A 12,408-nucleotide genomic window follows, 5' to 3' on the forward strand; every position below is an offset into this window, starting at 1 on the left:
CCAGCGCCCCAACCCAGTCGCCGGGCACCCCATCGCCTCGATCCCGCGTCGGCCCCCCCTCCTCTCTCCCGATCTGGGTCGGGATCCAAAGGAGGCCACCGCCGCCCGGAACCCCCCTCGCCGGACCACCTCGCCGGCCTGCTCCTCCACGACGACGCCGTCCTCGCCCCCCTCCACGACGGCCCTCCCCGACCTCCACCAAGCACATGCCCCGTTCCCTGCTCCTCGATGTGAGCTCCGCCTCGCCCCGGCCTCTTCTCTCTCCCTCGCTCCCTCGCCCCGCGCTCACTGCATCGACGGCCGCGCCCCGACGCCCCTGGACGCGCCCTGGCCATGCGCGCGCACGCGTCCGCGCACCCGCGCTGGTCTTGCCCCGCCCATGGCCGCGCTCCCTCTCGTCCTCTTCCCGCACCCGGCCACGCCCGATGTGTGCTCGTCGCGCGGGCACAAGCCCGTGCCGCCCGTGGCCCCCTGTCGACGCCCTGCGCCCCGTGCGCTCACGCCATGGCCTCCTCCCCGCGGCTCTGCTGACGCCGCCGTGGCCTCGCCGCGCCCGGCGTGCCCCGCGCCTATTGGTGCCCGCCCTGCTCGCCCCACTGCGCTGCGCTGTTGCTGCCGCCTCTCCCCGCTCGGCTTACGAGCCGCCGTCGATGCTCGTCGCCGCTTCACTGCTGCTGCCTAATGCTACTGCTGCTCAGCGCCGCGGCCCCTGCTCGCCTGCTGCCGCCGCAGGGTGCCGATGGAGCGCCGTGGCCACCGGCCTCCCCCTGCTCCGGCGCTGCGCCGGATCTGCCCGCCCATGGGCGTGTGCCCATTCGGGTGGCGCCCGTCGCCTGCACGCCCGACCCGATAGGCCTATGGGCCATTGACAAGGGCCCCCACCGCCCCAGAACGTTTTAGTTAAAAAGAAGAAGAAGAAAAGAATTAAATAATAATAATAAGATTAATTAATTAATTAATTAAGGAATTAATTAAGTTAATTAATTATAATTAGATTAACCTAATCACTAATTAACCTAATTAACTGTTAGTTAATTAAAACAGAGTATGACGAACGGGACCCACCTGTCAGGTTGACCAAGTCAACTACTGACGTCATGCTGACGTCATGATGACGTCAGCAGACACTATTCTGGATAATGTTGATTAAATTAATTAAATAAATCCTAAAAATGATTTAAATCTTTTAAAATTAATATAAAATAAACCATAGCTCGGATGGAAAAATTTTGTACATGAAAGTTGCTCAGAACGACGAGACGAATTTGAATACGCAGCCCGTTTATCCGCCACGCATCCCTAGCATAGCGAACACGCAACTTTCCCCCTCTGTTTCACCTGTCCAAAAACGCGAAACACCGGGGATACTTTCCCGGATGTTTCCCCCCTTCACCGGTATCACCTCATACCGCGATAGGGCACCCCTAGCACCGCTACTTGTCATGTCATGCATCGCTATGCATCTGTTTGCTTAAATATTTATTGTTTCTCCCCCTCTTCTCTCGCTAGACACCGAGACCGACGCCGCTGCTACCTAGTACGATTACGGAGTTGACGATCCCTCTCTCTTGCCAGAGCAACCAGGCAAGCCCCCCCCCTTTTGATCACCAGATATCGCCTACTCTTCTCTATACTGCTTGCATTAGAGTAGTGTAGCATGTTACTGCTTTCCGTTATTCCTATCCTGATGCATAGCCTATCCTTGCTACTACTGTTGTTACCTTTACCTGCCATCCTACTGCTTAGTATAGGATGCTAGTGTTCCATCAGTGGCCCTACACTCTTGTCCGTCTGCCATGCTATACTACTGGGTCGTGATCACTTCGGGAGGTGACCACGGGCATATACATTATACTTTACACAGTTACCTTACCTGTGATACTGTTCGGAGATGGGGGCTGAAGGGGCAGGTGGCTCCATCCCGGTAGAGGTGGGCCTGGGTTCCCGACGGCCCCCGACGGTTACTTTGAGGCGGAGCGACAGGGCAGGTTGAGACCACCTAGGAGAGAGGTGGGCCTGGCCCTGGTCGGCGTTCGCGGATACTTAACACGCTTAACGAGATCTGGGTATTTGATCTGAGTCTGGCCATTTGGTCTATACGCACTAACCATCTACGCGGGAGTAGTTATGGGTATCCCGGCGTCGTGGTATCAGCCGAAGCCTTCGTGACGCCAGTGACTGAGTGGCGCGCGCCGGATTGGACTGGAACGCCACTAGGCTAGGTCTGCTTTCGGCCGCGTACGCAACGTGCAGGTGTGCTAAGGGCGATGGGCCCAGACCCCTGTGCGCATAGGTTTAGACCGGCGTGCTGACCTCTCTGTTGTGCCTAGGTGGGGCTGCGACGTGTTGATCTTCCGAGGCCGGGCATGACCCAGGAAAGTGTGTCCGGCCAAATGGGATCGAGCGTGTTGGGGAATGTGGTGCACCCCTGCAGGGAAGTTAATCTATTCGAATAGCCGTGATCTTCGGTAACAGGACGATTTGGAGTTGTACCTTGACCTTATGACAACTAGAACCGGATACTTAATAAAACACACCCTTCCAAGTGCCAGATACAACCGGTGATCGCTCTCTCACAGGGCGACGAGAGGAGGATCATCGGTTAGGTTTATGCTATGCGATGCTACTTGGAGGACTTCAGTCTACTCTCTTCTACATGCTGCAAGACGGAGGCTGCCAGAAGCGTAGTCTTCGAAAGGACTAGCTATCCCCCTCTTATTCCGGCTTTCTGCAGTCCAGTCCACATATAATAGCCTTATTCCAGTTGATACCAATGCATACATTTGTAGTGTAGCTCCTTGCTTGCGAGTACTTTGGATGAGTACTCACGGTTGCTTTCTCCCTCTTTTCCCCCTATCCCTTCTACCTGGTTGTCGCAACCAGATGTTGGAGCCCAGGAGCCAGGCGCCACCTTCGACGACGACTCCTACTACACCGGAGGTGCCTACTACTACGTGATGCCCGCTGACGACGACCAGGAGTAGTTAGGAGGATCCCAGGCAGGAGGCCTGTGCCTCTTTCGATCTGTATCCCAGTTTGTGATAGACTTCTTAAGGCAGACTTGTTTAACTTATGTCTGTACTCAGATATTGTTGCTTCCGCTGACTCGTCTATGATCGAGCTCTTGTATTCGAGCCCTCGAGGCCCCTGGCTTGTAATATGATGCTTGTATGACTTATTTTATTTGTAGAGTTGTGTTGTGATACCTTCCCGTGAGTCCCTGATCTTAATCGTACACGTTTGCGTGTATGATTAGTGTACGATTAAATCGGGGGCGTCACAGGGACCCACGAGGTAGGGGGGCGCGCCTAGGGGGCAGGCGCACCCCCACCCTCGTGGCTAGGGTGTGGGCCCCCCGGTCTTCATCTTTTGCAAGGATTTTTTATTATTTCCAAAAAGACGTTCCATGAAGTTCCAGGTCATTCCGAGAACTTTTGTTTCCGCACATAAATAACACCATGGCAATTCTGCTGAAAACGTCAATCCGGGTTAATTCCATTCAAATCATGCAAGTTAGATTCCAAAATAAGGGCAAAAGTGTTTGGAAAAGTAGATACGACGAAGACGTATCAACCCCCCCAAGCTTAAACATTTGCTTGTCCTCAAGCAATTCAGTTGATAAACTGAAAGTGATAAAGAAAAACTTTTACAAACTCTATTTGCTCTTGTTGTTGTAAATATGTAAAGCCATCATTCAAGTTTTTAGCAAAGATTATAGACTAACCATATTCACAATAACACATAGGTCTCATGTTTACTCATATTAATGGCATAATCAACTAGCGAGCAATAATAATAAATCTCAGATGACAACACTTTCTCAAAACAATCATAATATGATATAACAAGATGGTATCTCGCTAGCCCTTTCTGAGACCGCAAAACATAAATGTAGAGCACCTTTAAAGATCAAGGACCGACTAGACATTGTAATTCATGGTAAAAGAGATCCAGTCAAGTCATACTCAATGTAAACTAACAATAATGAATGCAAATGACAGCGGTGCTCTCCAACTGGTGCTTTTTTTAATAAGAGGATGATGACTCAACATAAAATTAAATAGATAGGCCCTTCGCAGAGGGAAGCATGGATTTGTAGAGGTGCCAGAGCTCGGTTTTGAAATAGAGATGAATAATATTTTGAGCGGTATACTTTCATTGTCAACATAACAACCAAGAGATGGCGATATCTTCCATGCTACACACATTATAGGCGGTTCCCAAACAGAATGGTAAAGTTTATACTCCCCCTCCATCAACAAGCATCAATCCATGGCTTGCTCGAAACAACGAGTGCCTCCAACTAACAAGTGTCCCAGGGGGAGTTTTGTTTGCAATTATTTTGATTTAGTTTGCATAAAGCATGGGACTGGGCATCCCGGTGACCAGCCACTTTCTCGTGAGTGAGGAGCGGAGTCCCCTCCTCTTGAGAATAACCCGCCTAACATGGAAGATACGGACAACCCTAATTGATACATGAGCTATTCGAGCATACAAAATAGGATATTTATTTAAAGGTTTAGAGTTTGGCACATACAAATTTACTTGGAACAGCAGGTAGATACCGTATATAGGTAGGTATGGTGGACTCATATGACATAACTTTGGGGTTTATGGGATTGGATGCACAAGCAGTATTCCCGCTTAGTACAGGTGAAGGTTAGAAAAAGACTGGGAAGCGACCAGCTAGAGAGCGACAACAGTCATGAACATGCATTAAAATTAATCAACACCGAATGCAAGCATAAGTAGGATATAATTCACCATGAACATAAATATCGTAGAGGCTATGTTGATTTTGTTTCAACTACATGCGTGAACATGTGCCAAGTCAAGCCACTCGAATCGTTCAAAAGAGGATACCACCCTATCATACCACATCACAACCATTTTAATAACATGTTGGCACGCAAGGTAACCATTATAAGCTCCTAGCTAATCAAGCATGGCACAAGAAACTATGATCTCTAGTTGTCATTGCAAACATGTTTATTCATAATCGGCTAAATCAGGAACGATGAACTAATCATATTTACAAAAACAAGAGAGGTCGAGTTCATACCAGCTTTTCTCATCTCAGTCAGTACATCATATATCGTCATAATTGCCTTTCACCTGCACGACCGAACGCTGTGGATAATAATAATAGTGCACGTGCATTGGACTAAGCTGGAATCTGCAAGCATTCAATACACAGGAAAAGACAAGGCAATTGGGGCTCTTTTGTCAGATCAACAATAATGCATATAAGAGCCACTTCAACAATTTAATTATGGTCTTCTCCTATCGACCCCCAAAGAAAATAAAAAGAAATAAAACTATTTACACGGGAAAGCTCCCAACAAGCAAAAAGAAGAACAGGAAATCTTTTTGGGTTTTCTTTTTAATTACTACTACAAGCATGGAAATTAAAACTAACTAAAAGCTATAACTAATTTTTTTTCTTTTTCTTAAGATTTATCAAACACACAAGAAGAAAGCATAAAAAGGAAATAAACTAGCATGGATGATGCAATGAAAAAGTATGAGCACCGACAACTAGCAATGAGTGTGTGAACATGAATGTAATGTCGGTGAGAAATACGTACTCCCCCAATCTTAGGCTTTTGGCCTAAGTTGGTCTAATGCCACGGATGGCCTGCGGATATCCAAAGTTGTAGTTGGGGTCGTACTGAGATGCAACAGTCATTGCATCGTGGGCTGCAGCTTGGAGGCGAGCTATCTCAGCCCTCCTCTTATACTCTTCTGCCTCCTCTCTGGTTATAGAATATCTCCCTTTGCCTGAAAGTCAAAGAAAGTAGAAGCAGGGAGAGCGACGTGATAGGTGCGTCGTCTGTCAAAAATTAGTCGGTACTAGAGGAACTGATCATTCCTCTCAACAAACTGATGACGAACCATAGCCTCATAATCCAAATAAGCAGGAGGCAACTCAATATCATCCTCACGTATGGTTATACCAAGAAAATCAGCTATGCGGGTTGCATAAATTCCACCAAAGAAATCTTCATTAAATCTATTAAGATGCAACCTACGTGCAATAATGGCTCCCAAATTATAAGATTTATCTCCTAACACAGCACTCCTAAGAATACTGAGGTCAGGGACACACATGTGACATGCTTCATCTTTACCATTACTGCATCTACCTATGAAGAGAGCACAATAATGTATAGCAGGAAAGTGAATGCTCCCTATGGTAGCTTGTGCTATATCTCTAGATTCCCCCATAATTATACTATTAAGAAAATCTCTAAATTCAGATTTGCGAGGTTCACTAGTACTACCCCACTGTGGAAGTTTGCAAGCAGTGGTAAAGTCCTCTTAAGTCCATAGTGTAAGAATTTTCATAAAGATCAAACATGACAGTTTAAGAATTACGTGAACATGAAAATTCAAACCTCCTCACAAAGGAGCTAGTGAGATAGTGGTACTGACGGCACTTTTCTCCCTCGAAGCTCACAAGATCAGCGTTATGCAATATCCGTTGAATTCTTCCTTAATTCCCGCTCGATCCATAAAGTTCTCAGAGGGCCATTCATAAGGCCGCACTGGAGCATCCCTTGGTGGCTCATCATCAGCATCACGCATTGCAAGCCTGGGTTCTTGTTTCCTTGAAGAGCTACCTTGGTACATTTTCCTAAACATATTTCTTCCTCTGAAAAATTTCTAAAATTTTTAGTAACTTCAAATAAAGGTAACCAAACTCAACAAAATTGATAGCAACTACTCCTACAAGTGCCTAGAGCCTATATCATGCATCAAAACTACTTTTGACCACATAAATTTGACATGCAAGCTCAAGAACAGGGTCACCTAGGTAGCACAAATTTGCAATGAATAAAGCACTAGAACAAAAACTAATTGGACCAATTGAGGAGTCACATACCAATGATCAATCCCCCCAAGCAGTTTTGTGAGAGGTGCTTTGAGCAAGGAGATCGAAAATGGCAGCAAAATGAGCTTGGACTCGGGTTTGAACTGGATAATCGTGTTTGTGGGAGGAAGAAGGAGTGTGTGGGTGCAGGAATAAGTGGAGGAGGGCCACCGTGGGCCCACGAGGCAGGGGGCGCGCCCAGGGGGTAGGGCGCGCCCTCCACCCTCGTGGCCAGGTGGATGCCCCCCCTGCTGTGTTCTCAGTGCCAAATATTCTCAAATATTCCAGAAAAAAATCATATTTAAATTTCAGGGCATTTGGAGAACTTTTATTTTCGGGGTATTTTTATATTGCACGGATAATTCAGATAACAGACGGAAAATACTTATTTTTATTTTATTTAATATAAATAACAGAAAGTAAAAGGAGGGTACAAAGAGTTGTGTTTTCTAAATTCATCCATCTCATGATCATCAAAAGGAATCCACTAACAAGGTTGATCAGGTCTTGTTAACAAACTCATTCCGAATAACATGGAACCGGAGAATTTTCGAATAACACTAGGTTACCTGAACGGGGATATGCACATCCCCAACAATAAGAATACCATATTTCTTCTTGACAGTAGGAAGAGGAAATTAAAAACCTCCAAAAATAATTGATGGACTTTTCCCAATAGAATTGATACTGTGGACTTGAGGTTGTTTCCTCGGAAAGTGTACCGTATGCTCATTACCATTAACATGAAAAGTGACATTTCCTTTGTTGCAATCAATAACATCCCCTGTAGTGTTCAAAAAGGGTCTTTGAAGAATAATAGACATACTATCGTCCTCGGGAATATCAAGAATAACAAAGTCCGCTAAAATAGTAACGTTCGCAACCACAACAAGCACATCCTCACAAATACCGACAGGTATAACAGTTGATTTATCAGCCATTTGCAAAGATATTTCAGTAGGTGTCAACTTATTCAAATCAAGTCTACGATATAAAGAGAGAGGCATAACACTAACACCGGCTCCAAGATCACATAAAGCAGTTTTAACATAATTTCTTTTAATGGAGCATGGTATAGTGGGTACTCCTGGATTTCCAAGTTTCTTTGGTATTCCACCTTTAAAAGTATAATTAGCAAGCATGGTGGAAATTTCAGCTTCGAATATCTTTCTTTTATTAGTAACAATATCTTTCATATACTTAACATAAGGATTCATTTTGATCATATTAGTTAATCGCATACGCAAAAAATAGGTCTAATCATTTCAGCAAAGCGCTCAAAATCCTCATCATCCTTTTTCTTGGATGGGTAGGGAGGAAAAGGCATGGGTTTCTGAACCCAAGTGTAACGCCCTCGATGCGGCTATATCTCCCACGTGTCGAAGCATGACTTAGAGGCATAACCGCATTGAAAACAATGTCGCAAGTGAGGCAATCTTCACACAACCCATGCAATACATAAGGGAAAGAGATACATAGTTGGCTTACAAACGCCACTTCACACAATTACATGAACAAAGCATTACATCAACCAGATACAATCAAGGTCCAACTACGGAACCAAAATAAAAGAAGACTACCCCAAATGCTACACAGATCCCCGATCGACCCCAACCGGGCTCCACTACTGATCAACTAGAACGAAACAACACAAAGGACAAGATCTTCATCGAGCTACTCCTTGAGCTCGGGTTGCGTCACCTGCAAAGTTCATCGGCACCTGCAAACTGGTTTTGGAAGTATCTGTGAGTCACGGGGACTCAGCAATCTCACACCCTCGCGATCAAGACTATTTAAGCTTAAGGGTAAGGTAAAGGTATGAGGTGGAGCTGCAGCAAGCGACTAGCATATATGGTGGCTAACCTATTCGCAAAAGAGAGTGAGAAGAGAAGGCAAAAGCACGGTCGAACAACTATGATCAAGAAGTGATCCTAGAACAACCTACGTCAAGCATAACTCCAACACCGTGTTCACTTCCCGGACCCCGCCGAGAAGAGACCATCACGGTAACACACGCGGTTGATGTATTTTAATTAAGTTAAGTTTCAAGTTATCTACAACCGGACATTAACAAATTGCCATCTGCCCATAACCGCGGGCACGACTTTCGAAAGTTCAAATCCCTGCAGGGGTGTCCCAACTTAGCCCATCACAAGCTCTCACGGTCAACGAAGGATATTCCTTCTCCCAAGACAATCCGATCAGGCTCGGCATCCAGGTTACAAGACATCCTCGACAATGGTAAAACAAGTCCAGCAACACCGCCCGAATGTGCCGACAAATCCCGATAGGAGCTGCACATATCTCGTTCTCAGGGCACACTCAGATGAGACATCCTACGAGTAAAACCAACCCTCAAGTTGCCCCGAGGTGGCCCCACAGTCTACTCGGTCGGACCAACACTCAGAGGAGCACTGGCCCGGGGGGGGGGGGTTAAAATAAAGATGAGCCTTGGGCAGGCCTACCCAAGGGAAAGAAAAGGCTAGGTGGCGAATGGTAAAACCAATTTTGGGCATTGTTGGAGGAGTTTTATTCAAGGCGAACTGTCAAGGGGTTCCCATTATAACCCAACCGCGTAAGGAACGCAAAATCCGGGAACATAACACCAATATGATGGAAACTAGGGCGGCAAGAGTGGAACAAAACACCAGCCATAAGGCCGAGCCTTCCACACTTTACCAAGTATATAGATGCATTGTGATATCCCAACAAAATATCCATGTTTCAAACATGGAACAAGCTCCAATCTTCACCTGCAACTAACAACGCTATAAGAGGGCTGAGCAAAGCGGTAACATAGCCAAAAAACGGTTTGCTAGGACAAGGTGGGTTAGAGGCTTGGCTCAACAATATGGGAGGCATGATAAGCAAGTGGTAGGTATCGCAGCATAGGCATAGCAAAAGAGCGAGCAACTAGTAAGCAAAGATAGAAGTGATTTCGAGGGTATGATCATCTTGCCTGAAATCCCGCAAGGAAGAAGAACGAGTCCATGAAGAAGACAAACGGACGTAGACGAACATGTCCTCACAAACGCGACGTTATCGGAACCAACCCGAAGAAGCAACACCGGAAATAAGCACACAACATAGTAAACAACCAACACACGAACATGGTATGATATGCGGGGTGCGGTATGTGATGCATATGCATGATTTGGACATGAATGATTTAACCTGGCCTCAACTTGGAAATCCAAGAGTGCCACTGGAAAGGTGAGGTGATTTCGGTTGAAATCGATATAAAGATCACCGGAATCAGATGCACGGTTTGGAAATGGCAAGCAAAACAAATATGTCACTGGGCTGCGATAAACAGCAAGTAGCCATGTAAATGCATCAAGTTAAATATGCTACAGCACTCAAACATGGCAACAAAATACATGGCGGGGATCCACTCATGATGCTTAACAAAAGATGAACACTGAGCTATGACTAATTCACTCATTAACAGGTTCAAACAAGCATGGCAAAAGTGCAAACGATAACAGGTTTCAGACTTAGTGAAAATTAACAACAAATCAGGAATTTATCATCAGGAAGCACACTTTATAGCATGAAAACTACATGCTACAGGAACATATCATGGCAAATCAAGGCATGGCATGAAGCTACTCAAAGCATTTAACAAAAGTCCCTTAGTGACCTTGAGCCAAAAGGGATAAGAAAATACAATTGCAAGCATTTGAACATGGCAAAAACATAAACAGATTCAGACTTGGTGAAAAACTGGAGCATGGCAAAACAGATAACGAGTAGGCATGTTTACGAGCTCGATGCACTCACTACAAAGCATGGCATGATTAACTAAGCATACACCCAGCAAGTAGACATGGCATAGAAGCTAGGCATGGCAGAAACAACAACATAGCATGCATGGATCAATAGCAACATCCTCGGCAAAATCGCTAAACATGTCAACAATCTGCCAAGATTCACTTTATAGCAAAAGTAGAGCTTGATTGACTCAAGCTAGGATGCTCCATAAATGCAAATAAAGACATGGATGGATAGAGCACCACAATGTTAACAAAACATCCTTACTGATCATCCTCAAACGAGGCACAGATCACTAGGAAACAACATGAACATATGACATAACAACAAAATCAGGACAAGGACTTAGAGAAATTCTAAGTCCCTGAAAACAGCATTACCGATTACGCTACTTTGCAAGTTTATGCTAGTCACCACAAATATCACAAAAATACATGGCAAGCACCCCTGTAAAGATGGCATGGCATATAACAAAACACATGTAGAGCACAGGGTCATAGCATGCACACATTAAACATGGCAAAAATGACAAAATGCCATTTGCTGAAATAGATCGGACAAATTCCTCACATAGCCCTCTTCCAACAGCATTTCGGGCATCAAGATGAGCTCAAAAGAAAATGATGCAATGAGATGAAATGATGTACTCGTCGAGACGAACATTTTGATATGCTACACGCACGAATCGGAGCTACGATGACAGAGTTGTGATGCGTTGAAAAATGCAAAAAGATTAGGGTTACAGGGAAAAAGTCAACCGAGGGGGAGTTCCAGATCTGAGATCCAGGGCACGCTTTTCGAGGTTCGTCGCCGATCCACCGGAGTTGACGCCAGAGAGGAAGAAGGAGGCCGGAGAGGCGAGGCGGCGGCGGCTTGCTGGGCGAGGGGGGCGGCGCGGCGAGCTCCGGCCACCAGAGCGGGGAGCGGCGATGGCGGCGGAGGAGCAGGGCGCCGACGAGGTGGGTGGTACGCCGGCGAGGTGGCGCACGGCGGACAAAGTCCGGCGACGGGGCGGCGGAGTTGCGGTCGCCGGCGGGTGGGCCGACCAGGCGCGGGCGCCGAGCGCCTCGGGCGGTGACGGGGAAGACATGCGCGAGGCGGCGGCGGTTCGGGCCCCGCGGGCCGGATCTGGGCCGCGCGGGCCCGCGGCGGCGGAGGAGAGAGGAGGCCAGGTGGCGCGCGGGGGTTGGCCAGGAGCGGCGGCGGGGCGACGTGGCGAGCTCTGATTGGTTGGAGCGACGTGGCGGCGCGGCGGACACGTCCAGCGGCGGGACGGACATGTCCGGTGGCGCGAGGAGGAAGAATTTTAGGGTTTCGTCCGTGAATTTTTGGGAGAGGCCACATATTTATAGGTAGAAGGAGCTAGGAGAGTCCAAATAAGGTGCGGTTTGCGGCCACGCGATCGTGATCGAATGACCGAGATGATGGAAGAGGTTTAGGTGGGTTTTGGGCCACTTTGGAAGGGTGTTGGGCTGCAACACTCACGAGGCCTTTTCGGTCCCTCGGTTAACCGTTGGAGTATCAAACGAAGTCCAAATGGCACAAAACTTGACAGGCGGTCTACCGATAGTAAACCAAGGCCGCATGACAAGTCTATGTCCAATACGAAAACGTTTAACACCCGCACATGAAAAGAGGTAGAAAGGGACACCGAGTGACATAGGAGCGCCGGATTGCAAAACGGACAATGGGGAAAATGCTCGGATGCATGAGACGAACATGTATGCAAATGAAATGCACATGATGACATGATATGCAAT

The sequence above is a fragment of the Triticum urartu genome, chromosome 1A (assembly GCF_056163025.1).
Source record: "Triticum urartu cultivar PI428250 chromosome 1A, HENAU_Tu73, whole genome shotgun sequence".
NCBI lineage: Eukaryota > Viridiplantae > Streptophyta > Magnoliopsida > Poales > Poaceae > Triticum > Triticum urartu.